This window comes from Haliotis asinina, chromosome 3, assembly GCF_037392515.1.
Source record: "Haliotis asinina isolate JCU_RB_2024 chromosome 3, JCU_Hal_asi_v2, whole genome shotgun sequence".
Taxonomy (NCBI): domain Eukaryota; kingdom Metazoa; phylum Mollusca; class Gastropoda; order Lepetellida; family Haliotidae; genus Haliotis; species Haliotis asinina.
This window is the reverse complement of record NC_090282.1, coordinates 899,054-911,403: the sequence shown is the minus strand read 5'-3', so window position 1 is coordinate 911,403 and position 12,350 is coordinate 899,054. Positions and strand designations below refer to the sequence as shown.

Sequence of the window (12,350 nt, the reverse complement as noted above, 5' to 3'; positions counted from 1 at the left end):
TCCAAAACAACCTCCAACACAGCCACGGTCGAAACCCATAAGACAACTTTCATCACAACCTCTAACACAACTGACACAACCACAATTACAGCCATCAAGACAGCCATCGACACAACAGCTGTCACAACTTCTAACACAACAACTGACACAACCACCGAAACAACCTCCAACACAACAATCAACATAACCTCCAAGACAACAACTGACTAATCCTTTAACAAAACCTCAAACACAACTGATACAGCCACCGACACAACAACCCACACAACATCCAATGCAACAACTGACACAACCACCAACACAGCCTCCAACACAAGAACCGTCACAACCCCCAAACCATCAATTGTCACAACCTCACACAAAACAACTGACACAACCACTGAAACAACCTCCAACACAACAGTAAACATAACCTCCAAGACAACTGACACAACCACCAGCGAAACCTCCAACACAACAGCGGACACAACCACCGACACAACCTCCAACAACAACCCATACAACCTCCCATACAACAACTGATACAACCACTGATACAACCTCCAACACAACTACCGTCCCAACTTCCAAAACGACTGACGAAACATCCAACACAACACCACACATAACCACCATCACAACCTCCAACACAACTGATACAACCACCGACACAACCTCTACCAAAACAACTGACACAACTACCGCCATAAACTTTAACACAACTGGCATAACATCCATCAACAAATGACGCAACAAGCGTCACATCCATCACGTTCGTCACATCTGGCACAACATCCGACACAACATCATGCAAAATATCCCAACATCAAAAACAATATCCGACACAACATCCATCACACATCTGTCACAGCATCTATCTTAGCATCCATGACAACCTCCTACACAACAACCGATGCAACACCAGTCACAGCATCCCAAACAACATCCTACACATATGCCATGACAATCGCCGCACCATCCTCACACATCTACATCCTAACACATCGAATAAAACTACAGAACAACGTCATTCACAGCATGTCATTCAACGTGACTAGAACACATGCGAACACATCAAACGCTATATTATAATCAAAGTTCGGTACAGCAGCATTTTCGTCACACCCGACACACTTGTCAGAGATAACGTCATAGACATTACGCAAACAGGTGTAACGTCGCTCACTTCATAGACAACCGCATACACTTCATATACACTGTCAAACACAATATCGCTCATGTCATAGACAAAATATACGTCCAACAAACCCTATCACACATTGTCAAACACAATTTCGCACATGGCATAGACAATACACGCATAAACACATCCTTATACACCCCATACACTGTCATACACGTTAAACAAAAAAATCACTTCACATCCATTATGAAACACAATGTCGTTGACGTCACAGACAACGCACTCGCGGGACGGTTAAAGCATCCGATCGTCATGCCGAAGACCCGGGTTCGATTCCCCATGTGTGATGCCCATTTCTGGTGTTCAGCGCCGTAATTTTGCTGGAATATTGCAAAAAGCAGTTTTTAACTTAACTTCACTCATTCACAACACACTTGTCAAACGAGCCCTAAAAACAGCCAAAAACAGTGTCACACATATCTTAGACATCGCACATATCTTAGACATCACACATATCTTAGACATCGCACATATCTTAGACATCGCACATATCTTAGACATCACACATATCTTAGACATCGCACATATCTTAGACATCGCACATATCTTAGACATCACGCATATCTTAGACATCACGCATATCTTAGACATCACGCATATCTTAGACATCACACATATCACAGTTGTAGATGTGAACCAAACACCAACAAAGATTCATATACAAGATACACATCATATGTAACGGCAAGAAATCACTATATACTGCCTCATACACGACCTTACATGCGACGACAGAAACAGCGTCATACATGGTATCATCAACACTTTACATAAGACTTTGGAAACAGCGTCATACATGATATCATCAACAATTTACATAAGACTTTGGAAACAGCGTCATACATGATATCATCAACACTTTACATAAGACTTTGGAAACAGCGTCATACATGATATCATCAACAATTTACATAAGACTTTGGAAACAGCGTCATACATGGTATCATCAACACTTTACATAAGACTTTGGAAACAGCGTCATACATGGTATCATCAACACTTTACATAAGACTTTGGAAACAGCGTCATACATGGTATCATCAACACTTTACATAAGACTTTGGAAACAGCGTCATACATGGTATCATCAACACTTTACATAAGACTTTGGAAACAGCGTCATACATGGTATCATCAACACTTTACATAAGACTTTGGAAACAGCGTCATACATGATATCATCAACACTTTACATAAGACGACGGGCATTGCGTCATGCAGAACTGTATTTACGTCATCTTTACCACGTCGGATATGTGTATGAGTGTTGGTTGTCGGGGTGAGAACTCTGTGTGTGTGTGTGTGTGTGTGTGCTAATTGTCTGAGTATAATCTCTCTCTCTCTCTCTCTCTCTCTCTCTCTCTCTCTCTCTCTCGGTGTGTGCAGGTTGGTTGTCTGAGTGAGATCTGCGTGTGTCTGTCTGTCTGTCTGTGTTGTTTGTATGAATGAGATCCTTGTGTCAGTTGGTTCGTTCTCTAAGTGAGATCTCTGTGTGTATTGGTTCTCTGAGTGAGATCTGTGTGTGTGTTGGTTGGTTGTCTGAGCTAGATCTGTGTGTCACTTGCTGGGCTGTCTGAGTGAGTGAGATCTCTGTGTGTTGCTTGTTTGTCTGCGTGAGAACTCTGCGTGTGTATTGGTTGTCTGAGTGAGATTTGTGTGTCGGCTGGTTGGTTGTCTGAGTGAGAACTCTGTATCTCTCTCTATGTGTGTGTGTGTGTGTGTGTGTGTGTGTGTGTGTGTGTGTGTGTGTGTGTGTGTGTGTGTGTGTGTGTGTGTGTGTTTTGTCTGGGTGAGATATGTGTGTGCTGAGTATTGAAGACAAGTTGTGAGACATTCGCTCGGTATGACTCAACGACCGCTCGGCGTGCCTGCGGCGCTGTAAAGTATCCCTACTCGTCAACGTCATTGATTTGTTTGGAGAGGTTGGAACGATGTCGACACTGTAATGACATATAACTTCGTTGGATAAAAGCATATGTTGAATGGCGTTCTTCTTTGTTTCAGGTGGTTTCCAAACATTACAATATGCCCGTACGGAACACTGTGTTCGTGAATCATACATTATATATCATTAGTTATTAATTAGGAAGAAAACTATTTTCCGTAAAACTTGCATGACTTGACAATTGGGTATTCCGTACATTCAAATAGTGTTTAGCATGCAAAGGGGCGAAATCCCGTCAACTGATGACACAGACTGATGACATGCACGGTCAATCTGTTGACATGATGCCTATATCTGATGTGATGTTTGTATTGTGTCTATTTATCACATTTCACTAAAGTTCAATGGTTAAATCATACACATCTACCGGGAGTTCATTGGTTGCAGAAAAAAGACGAGTGCCTTTGTGCCACATCTCAAGCAACCCTGAGCCTCCTGTGCACATAACATGGAAGTGTTACTAATCAAACTAATCAGACTAAATATTTCTGTCATTTCGTGGAACGACAAGGGGGTGCAGCCATTTCGTGTCATTTTCTATAACAGAAATCAATATATAGTAGTGTTTTCATAAAAATTCACTTAATACGTTAATCTTCAATGGTGGATCACAATTTCAAGTTGACGTATTGTCACTAACAGCGCCTGTTCCACTTCAGCTTGGACTTGAAAGCATTTACATCTGCTTGTTGAACACTTGCTGTGGCCAGAGCACACACACACCACAAACACCTGTCCATCACAAAGGAAATTTCATGAAGTAACTGAAGTATATTGATTATTGTTGCACAAAATAACGCGAAAAAGCAGACACTCTTAGTCACTTCACGAAATGATTGAAATATGTAGTTATTTCATAAAATGACTCATTTCCTAATTTCACAGTAACATACAAGCCTTTAGTACACATGGATACACACGTACATACAAGCGGGAGCCTTTAGTACACAAGGATACACACGTACATACAGGAAGGAGCCTCCAGTACACAAGGATACACAGGTAAATACAGGCTTGAGCCTCTAGTACTCATGGATACACACGCACATGCAGACAGTAGCCTCTTATCAACATGGATACACACTTACATACAGAGAGGAGCCTGTAGTACACATGGATACACACGTACCCACAGACGGAAGCCTCCAGTACACATAGATACACAGGTACACACAGATAGGGGCATCTAGTATACACGCGCACATACAGAGCATAGGAGCAACAAGTACTCACGGATACGCACGTTCATACAGACACGAACCTCTACTACACTTGCATAGACACGTACATACAGACCGGAGCCCCACCAGACATGTATACACATATACAGTATGGTTCAAAATTATTGAGAATAGCTAAAGCATTTCATATTATTAAACGAGAACAAATGAGATAAAATTGAATGTATTGTGAAAGTGAACTGACCTTTTCATGTTGTGTAGGTAACAATTTAATATTTTATCAAGTCTCCTTGAGCTTCACGACACAGTCTAAGACGGGTAGGCATACTTCCTATCAGAGAGGTTAGTGTCTCGTGAGTTATGCTGTCCCAGTATCGGACCACTTCTCTCTTCATGTCTTCAATTTTTGTCAACCCCTTTTGATTCACACATTCCTTCATCATCCCCCAAATGTTCTCAATGGGATTTAAGTCAGGACTATATGCAGGAAATGGTAATGCAGTCACATTTTTCTCCTGAAACCACTGCTTGGCATGTTTTGCGGTGTGTTTAGGATCATTATCTTGGTGCAAAATCCAGTCATTTCCATAAAACACATGTGCATTTGGAAGGAGAAAATTATCTAATATGTTAGTGTAGCGTTGACTTGTCAGATTTCCCTCAAACACACACAGCGGGGTCGTTCCTAATAAGGATACCCCTCCCCATACATGAAACTTTGGGCTGTATTTAGGTCGTCGATACAACGGTGCTGACGCAGACTTTGTCCATATTTTCACATTATTGGGATATACCCATATCGAGCTTTCATCAGTAAAAATCACATTTTCCCAGTCAAAGTTTTCATGTGCCAAACACCACTCAACACGCCTGTCTTTATGTTCTTGTTTCATGAGAGGAGAAGGAATTCTAGTCTTTTTCTCCCATCCAAGATCAATCAAATTTCTTCTAACTGTAGATTTTGATACAACTGTTGATCCCCTTTCTATCATTTCATACCTGATGTTGGAGATGCTTGCCCTTTGCTTTTTAGACGCTAAAATTCCCAGCCGGACGCGATCTGAAAAGTCCAATTTTCTGGGTCTCCCTGCTCCTTTCTGGTGCCCAAAATCCTTTCCCTCTTTAAAATTCTTCCTAATCCTATACACAGTAGAAAGAGGAGTTCCTGTTCTCTCTGCCAATGTATTTACATCATCAATTCCTTGATTACACAACTCAAAAATCAACCTTCTTTTATCTTCAGCAGACATTGTTGACAGTGCTGAGGAAAATGACGTCTGCTACAAATTCAGGGGAGGTAACTCTAATTGTTCTATACTCAGTAGGCCAAGATGAGTTACCTCCCTTATACCATTACTTAGTTTTAAGTATCAGTGAATCAGTTGAGGTGTTAGGATAGCTCAAAGTAAGAAGAAAAATTCTCAATAATTATGAACCAGACTATACATACACACATATATACATACACGCACGTACGCACGCACATACACACACATCCAGTACACACGGATATACACTTACATACAAATAGGATCTCCAAATACACATGGATGCACACGTATATACATACAGGAGCCTCCAGCACACATAAATACACACGTACATACAGATACATGGATGCAGACATACATGCAGGTAAGAGCTTCTAGTACAGATGGATGCACACGTACATACAGACATGAGCCCCAGTACACATAAATGCACACGTATAGACAGAGAGGAGCCGCCAGTACACATGTATACCACGTACATACAGACATGAACCTCTAGTACACATGGATACACACGTACATACAGACAGGAGAATTAGGCACACATGTATACCACGTACATACAGACATGAACCTCTAGTACAAATGGATATGCACACACACACACACACACACACACACACACACACACACACACACACATACATACATACATACATACATACATACGGGAGCCTCTTGTACAGATGGATACACAAGTACAGATATACAGAAGCCTCTAGTACACATGGGTACACACGTACATACAGGCAGGAGCCGACGGGTGAAGTGAATATTTTACGTCGTCCTGACACTAATTTGTATTGGTGTTTGACTTACAGCGCTGTGTTGATGGTATAATGGACATACAGCGATGGCCCAAACACCAGCGACATATCGACAACCGGTTCAATAATCGATACGAATGAATGTTTGGAAAAAATATGTACAGTGCAAAAAAGTGTATGTCTTACCTATCTGTTCACAACGTCTGGAGAGCTATGGGTACAAAAGGTCTAGTGAATTCCAACAGATCTGTAAATGGAGTTAGATCGATAACCAGCCAAACAGGAAGCTTCCGGATTGGCAAACAACAATAACTGGGCTTGTGCTACAAGTAGAGAACTAGCCCGTCAATCCGAACACGCCTGCCATAGTTGGCTGATTCCTACACAACCGGTAATTACAAGGGGTGATGAAAACCAAGAAATACCTTTCAGACCAGTAATTATATCTGGACGGCATCGTGCTCACATTTCGTGTCCTGGAAGTCGGCACTGGGCATGTCACATGATGATCACGTGTTCGAAGTCTGCAACCAATCATATCGATTTTTCAGCAGGCAGCCTCCAGTTCTTTGAGTCTGGAAACTAACATTGCGTTCACTGGGACTAGCACTGTGAAAATGGCTCATAGCTTCATAGCACATGTTCCCAAGTGTAACTGTTAGAACCACCACCTACAACAGAAATATCAATAGTTATATCACAATTCATGAATAAACAGTATGCGTCTGCATTGTACGTAGCGACCTCCCATCGACATTAACCTTGCTCAGTGCTCTATCGGAGATATAGCTGACCCAGCACCCACAGTCGCATATGACGCTGCGCATGAATGCATTGTTGGACATAATACTGAGCGGGTGATGTAAAACAGTGTATTCCAAGACGAGGTTGTAAAATATTTAGGGAATAACCAGCTGTGTACGAGTGATTATGCCCGACTTGAAATAATGTTCAGTGCCGAGTCTATGCCTTCTAAAATCGTGTTATTACAACAGTGCAAATTGCGTTTTATGGAATAATCCATAGCAGTTGTTAATACTATTTAAAAAATGGTCATGTAATATCACTGAACCTAATAACAGCTATTCATCAAGTTAGTACGCCGAAACATCATTCTTTCTCGGCTAACACTTGTGACTAGGTCATTGACCGTGATCGGGGTTATCCTCGCATCCAAGTTTATATCAGCAAGGCAAACGATTGTTTTTGTTGTTAAGGTTATTTATTTTAAAAAGACTCATATTTGTAAAGCAGTTTTATTGCAAAATATTAATGTCTAATAAAATGACTGTTCATTTTTTTAACCTTCCTATTGTTTTTTAACCCAGGATTGTGTGAGTACCTGTGTGAAAACACATCGTTCTAATTTTCAGTGAAACGGTAAAATTTGTCAATGAACTTGGATCATGCAAATAGTTCCATCAACCAAACATATTCCTTCTCTGCTTAGCTGACCAATCAACGTTAAGAATCACCGAAAAGCACACTTGCGAATGTCACAAAAAGTAATCACCGGTGTATCCTAGTCCGTATGGGTAAAGAACAGGTGCGAGTGATTATGGGAAATATGCCCGAGTTGAAAAAATGTTCAGAGTGCCGAGTCTTGAACCTAACTTCTCCAACGGTAATAACATAATTACACTATGGAAAAGAGTACTTCGTAAAATCGCTTTAAAATACAATGCAAAATGTTGTTTTAATGGAATCATTTATAAACATTACTTCATATGATAAAAATGATGTCATTGAACTAAAACGTTGTTTGATCAAGTCAGTCACATCGCTCATTCACGGCGGATATATGTAACGGGTGGCAAAACCCTGTCAATTTTCGGGTTAACAGTTATAAGTTGGGAAATCAAAAAGACACCCATTAAAAAGACGAATACTTCTGGTAAAGGTTTCCTGTCAATAAACTCAAGCTTGAAAATTAAACAATAATTTGTTCCGTGGAGGGCGTGTTAACGTTATAGTCACGTTACATGTTCTAGTAGAGTACAGCAGTTCTCAAAAGGATAAACTCTCGTCGGAATCCGAGTCCATAGGAAGAATACGCCTTTTCGGAGCTGATGACTGACTGACAGAGGTGTCATTCGTGATTTTGAAGTGGAATACACCATCATAATTTGGACCTGAGAAAAATGTGTGCATGTACAGAATGAGGCTATACAATATGCGACAAACACTGTGACACTTTCAGATAACAACTTTAGTTGGCATCTTCTATTTCCCCAAATTCAGTTTTAACAACAGATTGTAGGATGCCTGCCAAATTCCTAGCACTCTTCCTATTAGGTCATCGTCTAATGGCGGCCATGTATGTTTACAGACAATGCAATAGATTTGGGGTTTTGAGGTTATTTATTTTAAAATGACGACTATATATAAGGCAATTTTACTGCAAAATAATAATGTCTAATAAAAAGAGTTTTCACATTATTTAACCTTCATGTTTTGTCGGATTGTGTAAGTACAGCACGTTCTGATTGTCAGTGCAACGGCAAAATTTGTCAATGAACTTGGATCATGAGTTCCGTCAAACAATCATATTTCTTCTGTACAGTGCTGACCAATCAACGTTGAGAATCCCCGGAAAGCACACGTGCGAATATCACAAAAACAATCAATTTCCGAAAGGTTACTATTGTCACCTTTTTGCAATTACAAGTGCTAAACAATCTGGTAATGCTGTTATAACTGTACCGTTTGTGTGAAAGTTTCAACCAAAAGTCAAGTAAGAGGCGACTAACAGGATTGGGTGGTCAGAATCGCTGACTTCTGTGACACATGTCATCGCTCCCAATTGCGTAGAACGATGCTTGTGATGTTGACCACTGGAATGTCTGGTCCAGACTTTATCATTTACAGATCTCCGCCACAAAGCTGTAATATTGCTGAGTGTGGCATAGAACTAACTCACTCATTTTTAGTCCGTTGCAGCCACCTGACAGTATTCTGCGTCACTGACTCATACCATTAATAGATTCCTCCAAACAACAGTGACGACGTCGTTTATGTGGACAGTGACTTATAACAATAGCTATAACACCTGCATGTAACTGGTTATCAGACTGTACGTGTTAATGAGGACAGAGTAGATAGGCTTCAGCGATAAGTGAGATACTGCATCACGTGAGGTAGGTACGCTGGGGTGGGCTGCAGATCAGTATATCAGTTACCAGGCATGTGACGCCGAGTGGTAAAACATCTAGCAGCTGGGGTCTGGACAACTCTCGGCCTGAACAACCCTTAGCACTGGCCATCCAAAGCAGGGATACATTCAGTGTCTCCAGATACTTGACTTTGATGCAGGTACGATGGAATCCTTGTATGTGAAGATTGTGTCAATAAGTGTCTTATTCTTAGTCACCTTCCTCAGTGGAGTCCTTCCCTTTCTGTTGCTCCTGAAACTCATAAAGAAGAAGATGTCTGCAGGTGACAACTTACCTTTGCTGCAGAGTTTCGCCGGGGGAATATTCCTCGGCACGTGTCTTGTGCATCTTCTGCCCGAGGCGCGGGAAGCCATGGCACATGCCTTCCCAGACGATGAGTACCCTGTTACTGAGGCGTGTATTGGAATCGGCTTCCTCATCATGTATGTGACGGAGAACCTTCTGACAGCATGTAAAGGACACTCCGCGGAGTCTGACAACACAGTCTCTGTCAGTTACAGTAAGAATCATCAAGACCTTGGAGTCGACAAAAAGGATTACAGTAACCCAAACTTCATTCGCTACGGATCTGTGGAGGAATCTGTCAGTGAAGGTCTGCGGACGTCTAACGCCAGTGGCTCCAGTGACGACGAGAGTTCTTCGGAACTAGACAGCGGAGTGGCTGACATTCAAGTCTCAATGCAAGAGAATACCTCCAGCAAACCACACCCGGTTGCCATCAACAAATTCCGAACTTTTGTCCTGTTGATAGCTTTGTCTCTGCATACAGTGTTTGATGGCTTTGTGATAGGTATACAGACAAGTACAGATCTAGTATGGACATTGCTGGTAGCTATGAAATTTCACAAAGCTCTGGTAGCTTTCAGTCTGGGTCTCAGTTTTGTAGAGTCCCATGCCACGAGCCCCCGCTCAGCAGCACTGTATCTTGTCTTCTTCTCCTCGGTGGCGCCTCTGGGAGCAGGCGTAGGGACTGTCCTTACCGAGAGCAGGCTGAGTACTGAAGTTCAAGCATAAGCGGCGGGCTTCCTGCAGTCGGTTGCTTGCGGAACGTTTATGTTTGTTACCTTCTTCGAGTGCCTGCAGGTAAATCTGTCCGGGAGACAACATCTGGTAAAGGTCTTGCTGGTGATTGTAGGATTTGGATGTGTTGTCGGTCTGAGGTTTGCTGTAAGTGACGGGTAAAAGGATTGAAGATTTGAACTGGTCCTAGTAATCCTGATACTCCCTGTCTCAGAGTTGGTTCAAGGACCTGTCGTCTAAAGCGCGCGTTACTGTGTGTGGAATTACGTGATTCCAATCATAGTGCCAGTAGTATGATGCTGACAAATTGTCGGATTACAAAGACTGTACACTTTGCCAACAGACGAATTCATTTCCTTGTTTGAATGGTACAGTTCAAATATTACCTTCTCATGGATATATCAGCAGGCACGCGGCCAGTATTTAGAACACATGATCTATTTCATTCTTCATTTCCAAGTAGTTTCACATGAACAACACGTCAGTGGCAGCCATTGAACTCCTGTGATAGTGATCTGATTGTGAATGTATGACAGTCATCATATATCTACAAATGAGAGTGTTACTGTGTAATACAGTTGTCTCAAGCAGAAACTGATGCGACTGTCTCAGAACTAAATTACATCAACATTCTTATGGATGTACAGTATTTAGATGGATCGAAGGCAAACGCATCCTTCCACAACATGCCCGTGTCATCCTCTTGAGCAGGTATAGCCGTGTTTTAGGAAACAGTCACCCTCTCATACTTTGCCCGCATCATGGTCTTGCGTAGGTATATGTGTTAGGAACGAGTCACCCTCCCAAACTCTCACCTTATCATGCTCTTGCGTAGATAGAGCAGTGTTTTCGGAAACAGTCACCTTCCCAAAATTGTTTGATATGTAGACTATGGCACCCTCATTATACCATATAAGTATGAAAGCTGAAATAGAATAATAATTCAATTTGAAAATCACGGTTAATTACGGTTAAGAATTTACCCTGATAAACTATGTAAGAAACCCCTTGTGAACCATCAAAACAGAACAAAGACAAGTCATAAACGTTTACATTATGTATTATTGCGCAACGAGAGCAAGGCACACAAAGTCACAAGTCAATTTCACAATGCTGATTGCAAATTCAATACAAGTGAGACAAAATCTAAGGCAATGGGTCACAAAATATAATACAGTAAACTCACCAAAGTCTTAGTGCGAGAGAGACTCAACTATGCAGAATGTAAACACAGCGATCGGTCTGACAGCGGTTAATGTAGGTCAGGTGTTGATGATCGTTGGCAATGTAACTTCAAAAATATGAATGAGAAAGAAGTAGACAAATATTTTCTACATTTTGAGTGAGTTGCTGAAAATCTGAAGTGGCCTAGGCAGTCATGGACTATGCTATTGCAAACTGTTTTGAAGGGTAAAGCTCAGGATGCTTATTCAGCTTTGTCAGTACAGCAAAGGTCAGATTATGATCTTGTCAAGAGTACACTTTTGAAAGCTTATGTGGCTTATCGTCAGAAATTCAGAAATGCTCACAAAAGGGACAATGAGACTTTTGTAGAGTTTGCTACTAAATATATTTTGTGACCTTACATTTTGTCTCACTTATATTGGATTTGAAATCTGTATTGTGAAATTGATTTATGGCTTTGTATACCTTGCTCTCGTTGCAAAATAATACAATTTGAACGTTTATGACTTGTCTTTGTTCTGTTTTGATGGTTCACAAGGGGATTTGTTACATAGTTTATCACGGTAAATTCTCAACCGTAACACGAGCAAAATATCTTATATGGGTTCCGTTACTTTGGACGCTC

At 41.3% G+C, this 12,350-nt stretch overlaps 1 pseudogene; it reads left to right on the top strand.

Annotated features, from left to right (window-relative positions):
- The first annotated feature begins 9,664 nt into the window (after nucleotides 1-9,664).
- LOC137277290 (zinc transporter ZIP3-like) lies at nucleotides 9,665-10,702 on the top strand (annotated as a pseudogene).
- Nucleotides 10,703-12,350: the final 1,648 nt, after the last annotated feature.